Here is a 17,216-nt window from a genome sequence, read left to right as displayed (position 1 = left end):
TTGGGTATAAAAATCTTTGGGGCTCATGAAAGGAGCAGAGAAATCCTCATGCAATCCCCCACAGAGCAGAAGCCACTGTGTGTGAGAAGTCAGTAAGGAGAAAATAGGCTGAAGGAGTAAGGAGAAAAGTGGGCTTGTGCACACTCTGAAAACTAGATGTAAAGAAGAGTGTGGGCCAGCACTGCCCTCCTGGCCACAGAGGAGGCTCAGAATGGTTCAGGTCTTCCCCAGGTGCTACTAGGAAGTGAGTTCACACTGTGACTTACCGTTGGACCTTGGGCTTCACGGCAATCAGAGCTGCCCGTTAACCTGGGAAGAACTGACTGAATATAAAAACGAGAAACATTACCATAAATTGCAAAAGCCTCTTTTAAAGAGCTGCTGCAGAGAAGCCATTGTATGAGACCTCAGCTCTCACTTGGCTAGGATCCAGGGAAGGCCTTGAACATTAGGTCAGCCCCTTCTCCACAGCTCTCTTTCTCTTATCTTCATATATTAGGGTGGTGATGGTAGAGAGGACTGTGGTCCACAGAGTGTGGAGAGTGAAGACCAGGGCTACAGGTAGGGAAGAGGAGGTTGCACCTTCTGGCTGGCAGTTTGACTGGACCCTGGGACTCAGGGTGGGGTGGGGATGGAGTGGGGTGGGTCAAGGCATGCCAGGGTCCTGATGGTGGTTGTGGGACTGCAAGTGGGTGATGGCTGTCTCCTGGCTCCTCCAGAGTCGTGTGTCTGGGTCTATGATTACTGGAGGCAACTAGTGGCAGGCCCAGTCTTGCTTGTGTACTTAGCTCTGTGGGTAATGACAGTGCCTCCAAATGTGCGGATGCCCTTCTCAGGATGTAGAGCTCCACAGGAGAAGGTAAGCAGGTGTGTGAGCCTGCTGAATGTGCTTCCTCTTGACCCTGGGGCCCCAGGGTGCATAGGGCCGCTCTCAGGTTCCATTTCAAAACTTCTAAGTAACAGCAGGTGTTTGTCATTAGAACACCACTCTGAAGATGTATAAAACAAAATTAACACCGAATCCTGGATATCCTATATTTATCTGTCCCTGAGAGAATATCCTTGGGTTTATTTATGATTTGAGTATCTCATAAGAAAAGCAATATAAAATAATAATGTGTTAATGTCTTATAAAAACAAACCTATTCAATACAATTTATTAAAAACATGATTCTATATAAATATCTTTGTACTTGGAGATCATAGCTTCATTAGTTTTTTGAGCCTATCCTTTGGCATTCCAGTGTGATACAGAATCTAAGTGGCTTTGGTAGTGTGACTCGGATGCTCTGACTCCCGAATCCTGTAGGAGCCAGAAGCGGCAAGCCAAATGGCCTATGACAGACTGAGACTACAAAATCAGACCACATAATACCTTTTCTTCCACATGTACTTTTTATGCTGAAATTTAGATCACTTGAGCTCCCTTATGAGTTCTTAACCAATGGGAGTATGGATACAACCTCTTTCGATATAATTGCTTTTCTTTAATCATATTTAATTTTGTGTATTATAACGTTATTCTGAGAAGGCAGTTTATAGGCCTCATAGAAGCAAAAGCAGTGCGTGCACAAAGATAGGTAAGAACCCTGGCCAGGGTGCTCTCCATAAGTGTCACCAAACACCACCATCCCTTTGTTTACTGCCTCCTCTCAACCTCCACCTACTCCCCATCCCAGAAAACCTCAGTTCTGATAGCTGGCCCCACAAAGGAGACATGCTCCCTCACTTCAACCCACTCTGAGAATGGCCTCTTCCTACAAAGATCGACAGTGGAAAATATTCCTTTCTGCTAAAGGAATCCTGCGTCCTGCACGGGAGCATGGGTTGGCCTTTGGTCTTAAAGAGCAGTTGTATGATTATTTGGGTCCTGCTTCTTGGGGGCTGAGCACTCCAGCCTTTAAGAATAGTGCCAGTTGGACCCACATACCAAGTCTGGATGGGCTGTGTCGATTGTTGGAACATCTTTTTCAGTCTCTTTTCATCAAGGTCTTAAAAAATCTGTAGCTCAATGTCACCCATTGCTATATTGCTGCCTGTGGAAGCTAAAGCTACCCTGCTTTTGCTTTAGTGTTTTTCCTGTTGAAAGTGAAGAGAAAAATGTAGAATATGGTATTTGTTCAGAAGAAACATGTCAGGGAAATCAAGTACTGACTTTGTAGGGTGGCATTAGCGATTTGAGCTTTTCTCTGCACACAGGGCATCAACCTACTAAAGACAGTGGCATCGTCCCACCCACAACCCTGTCCCTGGGCTCCCAGCTATGCCATGGGACATAGACCGTGACCGGGTGAGAGAGGGAGGCCACTTTTCTAGGAGGTATTTGCAAATGTAGACCTAAGACTCACCTAGTTCCATTAGTTCATCTTCCATTTGTGATTCCAGGTCTGAGGTCGTTGGTTCACAAAGCTGTTTTGTGCAGAAGTTGAGGGTGCTGGGCCTGAAGACGGCAAGCTGTGGGTCAGAGCTCTTCTGTGCTATTTATTTGCTAAATTACCTGTTACTTGGCCCCAGTTTCCTTATCTGTTAAATGGAGTAGTAACAGAACCTTCCCTCATTTGATTCTCAGTCCTACACCCACAAGCGAGCTGCGAGGACTGAGAGCTGCCTGGGCCCCACTTTCATCTACAGGACCAACCTTTGATTTACATGGTCTCCACTGTCTCCACTCAACCTGACCTCCCAGGATGGCACTTAGTGATTTCTTGGTATTTTATTGCTTTAGTGTTAAAATATATGTTTAAGTGCTATCTCCAGATTCTTTTCAGATGTGTAAAATTCTTTCTGTTCTTAGTAAAGAGCCATGATTGACCTTCCTCTGCTTCAGCTGGTACAAAGCCAGCCATGCCAATGTGCTCATTGCTACTTCTTGTAGTTAATATTTCGACTGTTATTTATAATGTTTCTACTGTGTGCTTATTTTTTTTTTTAATCGTATACTTCCAGAGCCCTTCTGAGTTCTGTGGGTCTTTCTGGAGTTCATATTCCTCCTCCTGAGCTAAAAAGCAAGTTCTTTAACTTCATTCCTAGCTAGATTTTTCTTTCCGTTTCTACATGGAAAAAAGAAGAGCAATGCATTGAACCTGGGAAATCCTTCACCAAAAAGGACTTTTTAACAACATGCTGCTGTGGAGGGGCATCCTGTAGGACCTTAGCACTTTTCACCTCCTCCTTCCACTCCTTCAGAAGTCTCCACATGATGGCAGATCTTTGCTCTGTTCAGAGTCTGTACTAGCAGGAATGGAGTGTTGTTTCCCTCATTGTTATGGCAGTTTTTCTACTTTTTTATTTTTAAACTGAGAACCCTTCACACTGCAATTTTTCTGGGAGATATTCTTTCTATGGTTTGGTGGAAGTGAGATGAAAAGCCAGAGTGAAATGTGATTCAGGAACAAGGTGGCAGAAATCTTTTCAAGAGGAGTATTTCCTTAGAGCTCTCTCCTTCTTTCCAGGTCTCTTGTTTCCAGGCAGCTTGCTTATTAGAGACAGGGATGTGTATGTGTGTTTGCATGCACTTATGCACATGCATGCATAGGAAACAAAGAAACTAAAGCCTTAAGGGATTCCACTTCCAGGAAATCTCCTTGCTATGGTTGATGCAGAGAAAAACTAACCCCTGATTGTCTCTCAACTTAAAAATTATTTCAGTTTATAGAAGTCTAAACATTCAGCAGTTTTGTGGTGATAATGATGCAGTCACTTTTTTTTTTTTTTTTTTAGTTCTTTGAACTTTTTAAAGCCCTTTGTGTTTTCCTAACTGTTACTCATAGGGCTGGGATAGGAAAAATGCAGGCAGGCCTGTGCCTGCTTCTGAGTACTCAAGTTTGAGCAATAGTATACCACACAAATTCAGCTAGTTATATATATATTTTTTCCTGGTGGTGGCAGCAAGAATTTGGATGGGTTTCTGGGTACATCTTGTTCTCCAGTCAAATGAATGATTTGCTTTCAGCTTTGTAAGTTTGAAATGAGTTCCTGACACAGGCTGTGTGTCCTGATGGGAGCTGCTTGTCTGCGTGAAAACAGCCAGTGGGACACAGGGCTCCAGGAAACCCAGATCACTCAGTTCTAACCAGGCCCAGCTGCTGCCTCATCTACCTGAGACCTGTAGCAGGAATGGCTGTTACTGCCATGTTGACCCCTTTCTCCCTCCAGATGTCTCAAGTCCACTTTGGGCTCTGATGTCTTAGGACATGTGGTGGGATGCTCCTGGCAGGAGCTGCTATTGCTTTTGAAGTGTCCTTGTGGCTGGGCCCGGTGGGCAAATGGCCAAGAGATGCTATCTTTATAACATCTGCTGTCATCTTTGCTGTGTGGGAACTAATGGCTGTGTTTGAATAATTAGGCCTTTGCACCACAGCACAACAGAAGCACTCATTGCTCCATTAAAACAAACATAATTATTGTAGTGCACACATTCAAGGCCCCTTTCATCCTTTCAGAACCTGCAGCATTTGGGAAGGTCTGCATGCTGGAGTGCTTTCTCAGGTCCTGTGAAATCAGGCCCCTTCTGGATGAGGGCCTCTTTTGGGGTAGAGAGCGCATGTCAGAGAAGTTGGTCTTTGTATCTCTATTCGTGTTTCATAACACTTTAGTCAGACCTCTGTTTCAGCATTTATCCACTCTTCTATTTGGGTGCATGTAAATTTTATTTATCCTACTAAGCTGCAGGATCACTCTGGGCCAGCATTGCAATCTTGCCCATATTAATTTCTCTTATGAAGACTTTGGGGCTGAAGTCTCCTGGCCTCTCTGTGCCTCAGTTTATTCATCCATTAATCATAACATCTACCCCATCCACTTCCAGGACGGTCACAAAGATTAAATGAAGTCATGGATATAAAAGTGATTTGCAAAGTACAAAAAGACCACACAAATAATAAAAATCCTGCAGTTACCCAGGTTAGCACATAGATACTATTTAACCAGCACTGCCAACCATTTGACTCAGTATGTGGTTCTTGAACAAATACTTCCGAGAAATAGGTTTTTTTTTTTCATGGGTGACCAGGATAACTCTAAAAAATGGCAGTCCTGTTTACTAGAATCTCTGACCTTTAGCTTCCTGGGAGATGTTTCCTTTTATATCAGTGATTAGTGTATTCTTTTTATCAACCAACTGATAAATATTTATGGAACACCTATAGCATGGTAGATACTGTGCTGGTTGATGCTGAAATATGAATACGTGTTGGGGTAGTGGTAGTCTCTCTGGTATCTTAAATCTACAAAACTGTACCAAATTGGTGATAAGGACAAGGATGGCATCAAGGACCCAAAAGACAGGATAGGAATTCTTGCATACCTCTGTCATTTTCAATTTTTGTTTTTTATTAATGAATCTAGGGTAAGAGGTGTGCCATGGAAGTAGAGTTTGACGTACACCTTCAAGGATGAATAGACTCCTAGTTGGCAGAGGAAGGAAGGATGGACTCATAATGTAATTCACCGAGAGTACTGGGGTGAATAATATTTTGAAATTTCCCCTAAGATACTCAACTACCTACTGTTTTCTTATGTGGCTGTGCACCCCACAGTACATGTGCTGAGTGTTCATGTCAACTGTCAATTGTAGAAAAACCCAAGATTAACCTGAGACAGACAGAAGTCTTCAAGAAGCTGGTGGTTGCATTGCACTGTGGGCAAAAGGGGAAATGGAAAGTAAACTTCTTCACCTATGTCAGCTCCTGAATGAAGAAGTATTTTGTTCTCTCATTTGGAATTTTAAGCCTGTAGAGAAAGACCTGAATAGGTTTGGACATATTGGATCTTAACAATACTCCTAGGATGCTCTAACTTTCCAAGGATCCAGAAAACTTTCTCTCCTCTGCAAATCCTTCAGCTTTACAGACCCTGACCAGGCTGTTTATAGAATTTTTACACAAGGTGAGAGATTAACAGTCATTTATTGACATGGTATTGCATATGAATAAGGTATATTTTGCCCCTTGATGAGCTTATCTTTTGTAGACTATAAAGATACACTGACAGGAAATTGTATTATAAAAGGCTGAATACAGCAATGGGGTGACAAGAGGATGTATTAACATCTCACCAAGGGCCACCAGAGAGAGTTTCTTGAAAGAGGCAAGGCCAGAAGCAAGTCTGGTGCATGAGGAGGAGTTACCCAGATGAAGAAAAGGGACAAGGAATGCTGGGGAAAGAGAAGAAAATAAGGTCAATGCAAGTTGATAATTTGGAAGAAAATATAGGGATTAAGGTAGTGGAGGTGTTTATGACATGGAAGATGAAATGAGACTGGAGACTGAGAGGTAGAAATTTAGGAGGCTATGTTCAAAGTTTAAAATAATCAGATGAAAACTTTGGAGGAGAATGTTCCAGTGATGAGCAGGCCTGTGCTGTGGCATGCTTGTTGAGAGGGTTAGGTACCATGAGGCTAGTATAGAATGGATTATCTACATAGACATTTGTCATTCACAAGGGTAGAAGATCTGAATTCTGGGAATGTTTGGGGGAAATTTTAGAGTCCTCTAGAGCCTATGAGTTCAGTTTGAGAACACTCTTCATATATCCATCATTTTAATGGGGAATTATTATATGCCAGACAAGGGCACTGAGGTGAATTATAATCCTGGTCTCAGTGAAATCAAAGTTGATAAATGAGTGCAATGCTATCTGATGGTGTAAGAGAGGTCTGGACAATGGGCTTAGGGGCCAGACTGCTTGACAGGGACCAGCAAGGTTTATAGTGGAGGTGAAATTTGATGTGAAGAGAGAGTAGGAGTTTTTCAGGCGAGAGAGGGTAGAAGGAAGGCTGTTTCTGAAAAAGGTGTGGAGGTGTGAGAGGACGTGGGCAGGCCAGGTATGTGAGCATCATGGCAAAAGTGACTTGGAGAAACTCCAGAAGTCCACTGTCTTGTTAAAGTGTTCTAGTGTGTGCTGAGAATCTGGGCAACCTTTCAGAAGCATCAAATTGCTGTAACACCTTCTCCTAACTGGCACAGACATTGTCCATTTCTAAGAATGTAACATATACTTGCTAAGGAAGGAAGATTTTTCTCAGTCAGGGTAACTTTTACCATGTAGTTTATTATTCTGTTGACCTGCACATTCACTAATTTTAAAAGTTAAGATTTTGTGGCTAGCCATGTGTTAAAAACCTATGAGTTCTGAAACTCTCAACATTTTAATTTTACCCAGGGCCTGAAGATCAACAGAATGATCATCCTAAAGGAATCCTTCAGTTACCCAGCCCTGCAGGGGCTCATCTTAGGAATAATAAAATATTTTATAGTTTAATTTTTACGTTTCACAATGATGTTAGTTTCTTAAAGAGTGTCATAGCTTGTTTTAGTTTTATCAATAGAATAATCTTTATTTAAGTCAAAACAACCTTACTATACACTTCAATTGGAGTCTATTTAATTTTGCTCCATTTTTGGAGATCTATTCCATGTAAGAAACTTACATGTGTACGAGTTCAAGTAAAGGCATTGAACCGCTCTTACTCTTCTCTAGGCAAAGAAATATTTATCCTAGTAACTTTTCCAGGTGTACAGGTGTCCCTGGGTAACTCCTTTTTGTTCTCTAAGGGGCTGTTTTCAATTTTGTTTGGTGACCAAAATGAACAGGATGTCACTGAGGCCCTTGAAATATTGGGTAGAATAAAAACATTGACTCCTGCTCTTGATTTCATACACAGGCCATCGGGGCTGCCCTGGACTGTGGAAAACTCAGTCAGCCCCTCCCTGTATACTGTTGACTACACGATGGTGTCAGTTCAGATAGTTTTACTGCAGATATCTTTGCTGCAAGCATTTTCACCACATAACTAGTTGGCCATAAGACAATTTTGCCACAAAAAATAAAATTACTGGTTGACTGTTTTTGGTTTTCATTGTCAGTTTGGTTTCATTTCTTCATTCAAAGTTCTCACAGTTACTCGCATTTTCAAGTAACATAAATCTTAGCTAGCCCTTATAATGGTCAATACAGTGACAAGTAGACGTGGTAGTCTTAAAACAGTTAGCATTTCTTCCAGTTATTGATGGCTTTATCAAGCCAACAGGTAAGGATGATTTGCCCCAACAGTTGCTTTCTTACTCTGAAACGCACTACATTGGAGGAGAAAAGAGGGCCCAGAGTTGGACCTACATTTCCCATAGAACAAAGAAAAGTGCTTAGTTAGGTACAATCCACAAACAAAAATAAAATCATTTTTTTGCACAGTATCACCATGAATCTACATGCACACAGTTTAAATGTTTTCAAATATTTTGTATTTTGCTATAAAGTCTTTTTAATTTTGTTATTCATTTTTTCATGTTTCATTATGTCTTTTTTAATTAATGCCCCTCTTTAATTTTTCATGATTTTATCTTTTATGGCAAAGTTGCCTTATGGCCAATAAGTTATGTGGCAAAGATGTCTGTGTGGAAACTACTGGACAGGAGTGGTATCATATCAACTTTCTCAAAAAACAACACTACCATGAGCACACAAACTCTGTTGAGACTCAATGAGAAAAAGAGGTTTTCCAATAATGCATGCCTTGAGATGGAGTCATGCACTCACTCAGGAAATATTTATTGAGTGCTTACTGCACGCAAGGTCAGAGAAGTCAATAGTGAATAAGATTGGCAAGGTCTGTGCATCCATGGATTTACATTCTGGCAGAAAGAAAAAACTCATGAAACAAATAAATAGAAAATTAAAAAAAAAAAAAAGCAGATAGATAGTGACAGCAGGGGGATGTGAGACTTTGAGTGGTAACCGCATCTTGTGGGAGGCCACGCCCCAGGCTCCCCTCTGTGGACTTAGATCATAAGCCCTGTCTTCCCTGTAATAGTACTGAGGTGGTTTAATAGACTAAACCACAATGATGTTGTTGTTGAATTTTACATTTATCTTCTAAAGCTTTGATAGCTTAGCTTAGTACAGAGTCTCCCATTTTCTCATGAAATTACGGACAGAAATATTAGACACTAAGGATCAAAGTCTTTTGGAGAATGTAGAGGGTTAGATTCAAATGCGTGGATCCCAGTCTAAGTTTTTGATGGCACCCAGATATCAGGAGAGAGGGGAGTCCTCCCAGAGGGGCCGAGAGGTCCTTTAACACAGAACTACTGAGTACTGACAGTGTGTATGAGACCCCGTTGGTTCCTGGGATGTGCCAAGACAATCTGGGTAGCATTTTTAAGTCCTGGGGCTTTCGAGCACTGAGTTGAGACTAGCTTAACTAGTCACTCTGCCCAAGGATGGCTGAAGGTGGAGGGAAAAAGATGCCCAGTGTGGAGGACAGGAGGGCAGTGCTGAATTGGGGCCAACAAACTCCATGTGTCCATGACGGCCTCTGGAGACAGGAGAGCCCTCTCAGGGGGTCAAGGGGCTGTGTGGGGTTGGTGGGCCCATCCCCACCACTTCCGCTCCCCTTGCAGAGTCTCAGTCTCCTAGGACTGCACCTCACTTCTGGAGCTGCCTGTGTGTGTCATCAAAGCCGCCAAAACTGGAGACTCCACCAAACCACTCCCTCCCTCTCATCCCCTCCCACTGCAAACCATAATCTTGCAGGCAGACAATGAAGATAGGACAACTATTCAGAAAAACGCGTGGCTTTGGAGACTCAGGACATGTCCCAACTGCACCTGCAGGTTTTCTTTTCCTGGGGCTGACGGGCACTGGCTGCGTTGCACCTGCCGCAGGCCAGCTCCTTGCCTTTCAGTCACATACCTCGTGCTGGGTGTGCAGGCCCTGGCCTGCTCCACATCCTGCTCTGCCCGGGAAGAGATCTCCTCCACTCCACTGACTTCACAACAGACTCTGCAAAGGGAGGCTATCACTCTTACATCCGCCATTTGATTGTCTATAATAACATGGCTATGAAAAGAGAGAGACAAACACCACACTTTTTACCTCTCCCTCCCTGCCACAGGCCATGGTGAGACCTCGGCTGTCTTCATTCAGTCTGTTGGTTGTGAATTCTTTTCCTTATTATGGTTTTCAAGAAGCAAACTGATCTGACATATACGGGTTCAAGCTGTGTATAAACCAGTGGGTGATCTTGGGAGAGAGAGAAAACCAATCATTCATGGAAACAGGGATTTGTTAAGATTAGAAGGCCCTTTTAAGGAGGTGGCTAGTTGTTCTTTTCTATCAGAATCAACACATAAGCTTCTTGTAAAACCAAATGCTATTTGTTACTGGACCCTGAAAATCTGAATAATTTTCTTCCAGCTCTGAGAGACATCTACAGGATGGATTTGTTCAGAAAGACAAGGAGAGATACATTAAGAAATAAGTAGCAGTATGATCCCATTAGCAATGTTCATGGATGAGAGAAGGAGTGGTACATTTTTCTGCTAATGCACAGATGGTCCCACTCCTTCGAGCTCTATTAACTGTCTCTCTGACTCATTAATGAGGATTTGACTTGATAGTTTTCAATAATATTACTTTTGTGATTTGTTACTCAGTGCTGGAACAATGAGAAGATTTTGCTATTAATGATTAAGCACGCACTACTTTTTTGATCAAAACAGTGATTGACGTACTCAAAAGATTCTCCAATGACAGGAATTTAAAAGTCTTGTTTCCTTCTTTACTGGAATTTTTCACCCAGGCATATGTATTTCCTTCAAACTCCATTTTGTGTAGGACTGGGAGAAAACTATTGCCAGGTGATTGGCAGTGGAGACTGTTAGTGGGTGTTGGTGGCACAGAGAGGGGAGGTTGTGAAAGTGTGCTTCAGGCAAAGGGGAGAAAGAAGAGCCCATATTTTACCTATTTATTTAAATGTCCTTTTGCCTGACACCCCCTCAGGCAGGGTACTCTGTGTATGTGTGTGGCTGGGCCACATAATAGGGGCAGTGTAGGCTGAACAGGCAGGGGGAGGTGAAGATCAACAAGAGGATGTGTGTCTTGGGGGAGGAATATTTTCTTGAGGGATTAAATCTCGGCATGAGTACAAAGCAAGCCACAAATTACTAAGGATGAGGGCCATGCTGTTCAGCACCCAAAGGATGTCAGTGATGGCGTGAAGATATAATGACATACCAAGGGGATTTCTGGTACATCTTCACACTCCCATGTTGCTCCTGATGTTTCTGTACATGTGCCTCTGTATGTGAATGGACACATGAGTGAAAGGCAACTAGGGAGACTTCATCCATTTGATGTACATAGTGAGGTAAAATTTCTTTTAAATATTTGATTTACTAGCAGGCCCTCAAAAGCACATCAGTTCTACTCCTTCCTAGTCAATAAGTCCATGATCTACTCAACTCTCCAGGACTGCTGCTTACTTAGGCCATCTTCTCATAATCCAATAAAGAAATAATGTATCCTATTGCTGGACTCACAGTCTATCAAGATGTTCTTCCTTATTATGGCTTACCAAATTATTTCTGGCTCCAATAAAGACCATTTCCTTTTTCTTTTTAAATTTCTTTGAGTATGGGTAAAATTAGGTTAGGATTTGGATTAAAACAACTCCCATTTTTTTTTGTTGTTCTTTTAGGACTCAGTGCAATTAAATCAAACCTTAGTTTTCATTTCTCCAGGTCAAATAAGTGATTTCTTTTTGCAATGTGTGATGTGATTGTAAAGTCTTTACTACGTTGAGGGCCATGCTTGGTTGGTTTCCAGGCCATCTAGAGCTGAACTCCTCACATATACCTATGTGTCACTGTAAGATCTAGTGAATTGAGAGTTCTAATTCAGCATGACTGGGGGCCTGAGACTCTGTATTCTAGCCAGCTTCCCCTGAACTGTTGGTGCTCTCAGACAGTGCCATCAGTACACCAAAATTTACCTTCCAGAGAGAAGGGAACTGCCTTGGATGAGTACATGCTCTCACTTCCACTGAAACATGGACTATACTCTTGGACCCCTACAGTGGCCTTCATTCCATTCTGAGGTCAAGGTGCTCACTCCATGCTTACTTCCCCCAGCTACTTGTTATTTATGTCATAACCAGAGGGAAAAGGTGAGCCTGAAAGCATGTAGTCCAATCCTAAGAGCTCTTTATCATCCTACTCTACCCTCAGATTTGTCAGGCTTGGCCATGGGCCACAAGAATGGGATGCACAGGGACACTACTGTGAGCAAGGCAGCCCTTTCCTGCTCCCCATAGAGCCTGAAGTCTTGATTTGTTTATTATTCCTGGAGCCTGTGCTCAGCTACTTCCCCCTTCATATCCATCAGAAGTGGTGTTTTCCTAAAGAGAAGGTAAACACAGCTCTTTATTTTGCTGTACGACACACCTGGCCATCTCGAGACAAGGGTGAAGTTCATGCTCTTCTTCCTCTTTCTCAGCATTTAATTTTTCCCCTCTTGCCTCTTCTCTTTTTTCTTTTTCTTTACTTTCCCTATCTACCTCCCTCTTTCCCTCACATTTATCTAGCTTGATGTTATCCATGAAACGACAGCTATATGAGCTTCTATACGGGCTCCTATAGTGATTACTATTGTGGGTCATATCATATCAGCACTTACTTCAACTGTTTATATTTTTCGAGGTTATGTGTTCTTCCCAGTGGAGAAAATTAAGGAACCAACTTAGTATGACCATGTAGAGTCTGTGTGGCCTAGCTGACTCAGAGTTTACTCTTCCATCCTCTCGGCAGTCGGCATGTGCCAGCTTACTCTCCTGTGCCTGCTGCCTTCATAAATGGGCAGAGTGCTGCTCCTGCAGACTGGCGTAAGGATGCAGTGCTCAGGGGCAGCCTTTGGGCTGAAGGTTGCATTCAAAGACCCAGAGGCCTATCTGTTACCTGTGATCCCAAGACTGTGTCCAGCTCTCCTTTATTATCTGAGCCCACATGGTTTCTATTTTCCCATAGTCTTCTGTGTAGGGACTAGAAATAGTCAACAATGAAAGAGAGGTCATCTCCTTCATGTAGGAGCAGAAGATCATGTGCACACATCTGGAGGCTTCATAGGCAAGACATGCAAGTAAGTGCAAAAACAGGTGGAGCTGAGGAGTGAAGACAGAAATTGGAGAGGAGAAAGTCCCACTGGGTGTAAGTGTGAGTTCATGTATGTGTGTGTACACATACTCACATGCACAAATACACAACCATAGCTTAAATTAAGCCCAGATAACAAAACACTCTAAAACTCACATAGCAATGGATTACAATTTGGTGGTTAATAACAGGTCTAAGAAAGGATTCTTTCGAAGTAACTTGCGCACTTCTAGGACACTATTTTTATAAGGAGAAAGCCGCTGGATGCTCAACCAACAGGGATTCCAAGTTGACCAAGAGTCAGCATCCTATGAAAGTAAACTATTGCATTCCTAGCTGAGCATTTTTGCAGGGAAGATATTTTTGCCGCATATAATGAGGACTCTCTTAATCACCTCACAGCAGCTGAACTGCTCCTGCCTTGGCTCCTTCTGGGCATGCCCATTTAGGACATAGATCCTGGAGGAATTCCAGTCCTGTTGAGGAGCTGCAGCAGGCTGGAAGTCAGGGGCACTTATGAATGCCATTTGAATGCTGTAGGGATGACCCAAGGAGCAACCAATATCACAGCTATTCTTGAGGATGTGACACTGAATGAGAAGACAGGTTCAAAGTCCCTGAAATGCAGCCAAAGCATACAAATATTTGCATGATAAGTCATCTGCATGTGATAGTGGTAAGAGCTAACATTTACTAAGAATCTACTACTATGTGCCAGGCACCACTCTAACTGCTTTCTATCTAGGCACTTACTCAAGTCTTCACAACCCCATGTGGCAGATACTCTGAGGGCTGCACATGGCAGTTGTTAAAGTGAGGCATGCAGAGTGGTCAAGGCACCTGTCTGGGGCCACGCTGCAGACAGTGAGAGCAGTAATCCTGTCCTGCCTGGTTGCAGAGCTCACCCCTAACCCTAACTGTGCTGCCCCTCTGGGCATATACAAAGGCTTCTAGGTGGTGCTGTGTGTCCAGATGGGTTCTGAAGGAGGGCACCCCATCTCCTGGCAAGGTGCTTAGGAGTTCTTGCCTAGTGGCCTTACCAGAACGTGTGTTTGCTCGTTTGGGGGATGCAGTTGTGGGTGCTGGCGGTTGGGCAAATCTCAGGTCTTGGGGCCCTCCAGCTCAGAAAGGCAGCAGCAGCCTTGCTGGGGTGGGGGTGGGGGCGGTGCTACACCTACTCACCAGGAGCTAGGAGACAGAGGACTTCCGCTACCTCTGGTTTCATGCACTCAAGGAGCAAAAAGACTCAATTCTCTCTCTCTCTTATTCTGGGTCCTGGGGTCCATTCTTTAATTGTTCTATATTCTGATTCTGTACTATAACTATTCACACCCCCATACCTCCACAAAGCAGGACTCTCCCTTTCAGCATTTGAAGGGATTTGATATTCTTGCATTCTTCCTCACAAAGCAACAGGTCCTGACAGGGCATGTGGTTGGAGCAGCTGCCTGCATGCCTCAGGTGGACTGAGGCAGGCCAAGAATGAGAGGGGGAGGCACGGGGTGGCCAGAATCCAGTCACCTGAGAAAGGAGGAATTCAATGCGGAATAATCCCTCACCCTCTTCACATAGGTGCATCTCTCCCCACCCCACCCAGATGCTGTCTGCCCTCCAGGAGCTCCATAGACCTGGATGTCAGAGGAGATCCAAGCAAATGTGCAGAGCCTCTCCCCAGCATGTAGCTTCACAGGACATCTGGGATCTGGTGATAAGCTTGGGTCTGCCCTGCCTCCTCTTGTACTGGCCTCCTCTGCCCAGCCCTCCCTCAACCCCTCCAGCTGCCCCTCCATACCTCCTCACCTCCTCGCCCTCTGGATTCTCTCCAGATGGAGTCTCTGGGGTGTGCCATGACCTGCCCTGCTCTTTGGGGTACTGTTTTGAAAGAACTAGATTGTTTCTTGCTGTCTTCTCTAATTTTTTTGGAGCTTTCTTCATGCCCAGCACTTTCTTTTCTGGCTCAGTAGATCTTTTCTCTGGTTCAACATCAAGCCATAGAACAATTCCTCACCCTTATGTCCATTACTCCTCTACTTTGATCATAGTCATTGCTATAGCAACTACTAAAACCTTGAATTAAATTTCTAAAACCATAAAATACGCTAAATAAAATATAAAAGTATTTCCCACATCCTGTCCTCCCACTCCCAGTCTCTGACAGTCTTTTCTGAATGGGATGGGAGTTCCGTTTGACCAAGTGTTGGGAGCTTACAGAAGACACACGGCTCCACTTCTCTCTCATTTCCAGCTGAACAAAACAGTTTCCTATTTGCAAACTGCCTCTCATTACAGATCATGAGAGGCGCCAAGAGGTCCTTTAACAAAGAACTACTGAGTACTGACAGTGTGTATGAGACCCCGTTGGTTCCTGGGATGTGCCAAGACAATCTGGGTAGCATTTTTAAGTCCTGGGGCTTTCGAGCACTGAGTTGGGATGCATAGCTATTCACTCTGCCCAAGAATGGATGAAGGTGGAGGGAAAAAGATGCCCAGTGTGGAGGACAGGAGGGCAGTGCTGAATTGGGGCCAACAAACTCCATGTGTCCATGACGGCCTCTGGAGACAGGAGAGCCCTCTCAGGGGGTCAAGGGGCTGTGTGGGGTTGGTGGGCCCATCCCCACCACTTCCGCTCCCCTTGCAGAGTCTCAGTCTCCTAGGACTGCACCTCACTTCTGGAGCTGCCTGTGTGTGTCATCAAAGCCGCCAAAACTGGAGACTCCACCAAACCACTCCCTCCCTCTCATCCCCTCCCACTGCAAACCATAATCTTGCAGGCAGACAATGAAGATAGGACAACTATTCAGAAAAACGCGTGGCTTTGGAGACTCAGGACATGTCCCAACTGCACCTGCAGGTTTTCTTTTCCTGGGGCTGACGGGCACTGGCTGCGTTGCACCTGCCGCAGGCCAGCTCCTTGCCTTTCAGTCACATACCTCATGCTGGGTGTGCAGGCCCTGGCCTGCTCCACATCCTGCTCTGCCCGGGAAGAGATCTCCTCCACTCCACTGACTTCTCAATAGACTCTGCAAAGGGAGGCTGTCACTCTTACATCTGCCATTTGATTGTCTGTAATAATATGAAAACAGGGAAAAAAGCTCTGTCGCCCCTTAACTTCCCACTTACTTCTCTGTTTTAAAAAAAATTCATGCCATGCAAACTTTTGCCCCTACTCAGTTAATCTTTTTCTTTTCTCCTCTCCTCCTCCTTTTCCTTCTTCTTCTTTTTTACAAGACAACAGCAATTCTGGTCTCTAAATTTTGAGCTTCTTGTAGGTAGGGACAATGCCATTTTTTGCATATCCTTTTGACGTCTATATATGTTCTGCAGATAGTGGATGTCATAGCATGCACAGATCATGTATAAATTCAAACAGGATGACTCTCAGGGTCCTTGGAAATAAGGAGGGTGCACTCGCTTCCTAGTTAATGACTGAGTATAATTCCTAGGGCTGCGGTGTTCTTTTCTGTATTTACATGAATCAAAGTACAGCACCAAGTAATATTTAGACATTCAAAGAGGCAAGCAGCATGCTTTCACTTGGTCAAATTTACACTATCCAATTTAAGAACACAGCAAGTCGACCAAGCTATGAATTTGGCTAGTTGGAGCTCATATAACTTGGATAGAAGTTAATGTTTACTCAATGGGATTTTAGACTTCTGTGCTTTCATACAAACCATGTATCCTGTTAATTTCTCTTTAATATTTTAGCATCTTAGAGCCAGCACAGCAGACACATTAAGACTTGAATGTGGTTGGGCAGGACCATAGTTATTAGTAGAATGGCGCCGATTACTTCAGAATTAGTGGTATCTTGATGGGAGAAGAGAGAAATTAAAGAACTCCAAAGTGTCTGTTAAATGGAATAAACTACCATGTGCATGTCTGTGAGTTTGTGGTGAGGGAGATCTGTGTGTGTGTACGTGCGTGTGTTAATAGGAGGGGTAACTTCAGTAATACTAACTCCAAGAGTCTAATATTTAGGAAAATTCTAGTAATGTTTACATTGGGGTTTTATCATAGTTTCATGAGATTCATTTCTCTGAATACATTAGATTATTAAAGATATTTTTAGAGATATCCTCCAACTTCCTTTGACTGGCTAAGTAACGTAAACAATATAGCACATTTGGTCACAAGGAAGGACCCAGAAGCCAAGGTTTTTCAATTCTAGGGTGTTGATGTTCTTATTTAATCCTTACATATGAGCTCCTATTAAGAACCCAAGCACACTCCAAGATAGGGCACACACTTCACTGTCTAACACACACATATATTAATCTGTGTATTTAT

General features: G+C 43.5%; 1 protein-coding gene across 5 annotated transcripts in view; it reads right to left on the bottom strand.

Annotated features, from left to right (window-relative positions):
* The window catches only part of CLXN (calaxin), a 34,488-nt gene that overhangs the window by 2,246 nt on the left and 15,026 nt on the right, over nt 1–17,216 (bottom strand). For 2 of the 5 annotated variants that reach the window (XR_011493232.1, XR_011493229.1), the window contains exons 7-8: nt 2,349–15,989; nt 267–323 (exon numbers count right to left, since the gene is read on the bottom strand). The gene's annotated coding sequence lies outside the window, so the exon portion shown is untranslated. Of the gene's footprint in view, nt 1–266; nt 15,990–17,216 lie in introns of those variants that run through there. The other 3 variants (XR_011493230.1, XR_011493228.1, XR_011493231.1) reach the window with 3 other exon arrangements.

This window comes from Equus asinus, chromosome 12 (assembly GCF_041296235.1).
Source record: "Equus asinus isolate D_3611 breed Donkey chromosome 12, EquAss-T2T_v2, whole genome shotgun sequence".
Classification (NCBI taxonomy): domain Eukaryota; kingdom Metazoa; phylum Chordata; class Mammalia; order Perissodactyla; family Equidae; genus Equus; species Equus asinus.
Note: the sequence above shows the minus strand (reverse complement) of the source record. Positions and strands in the feature narration are given on the sequence as shown.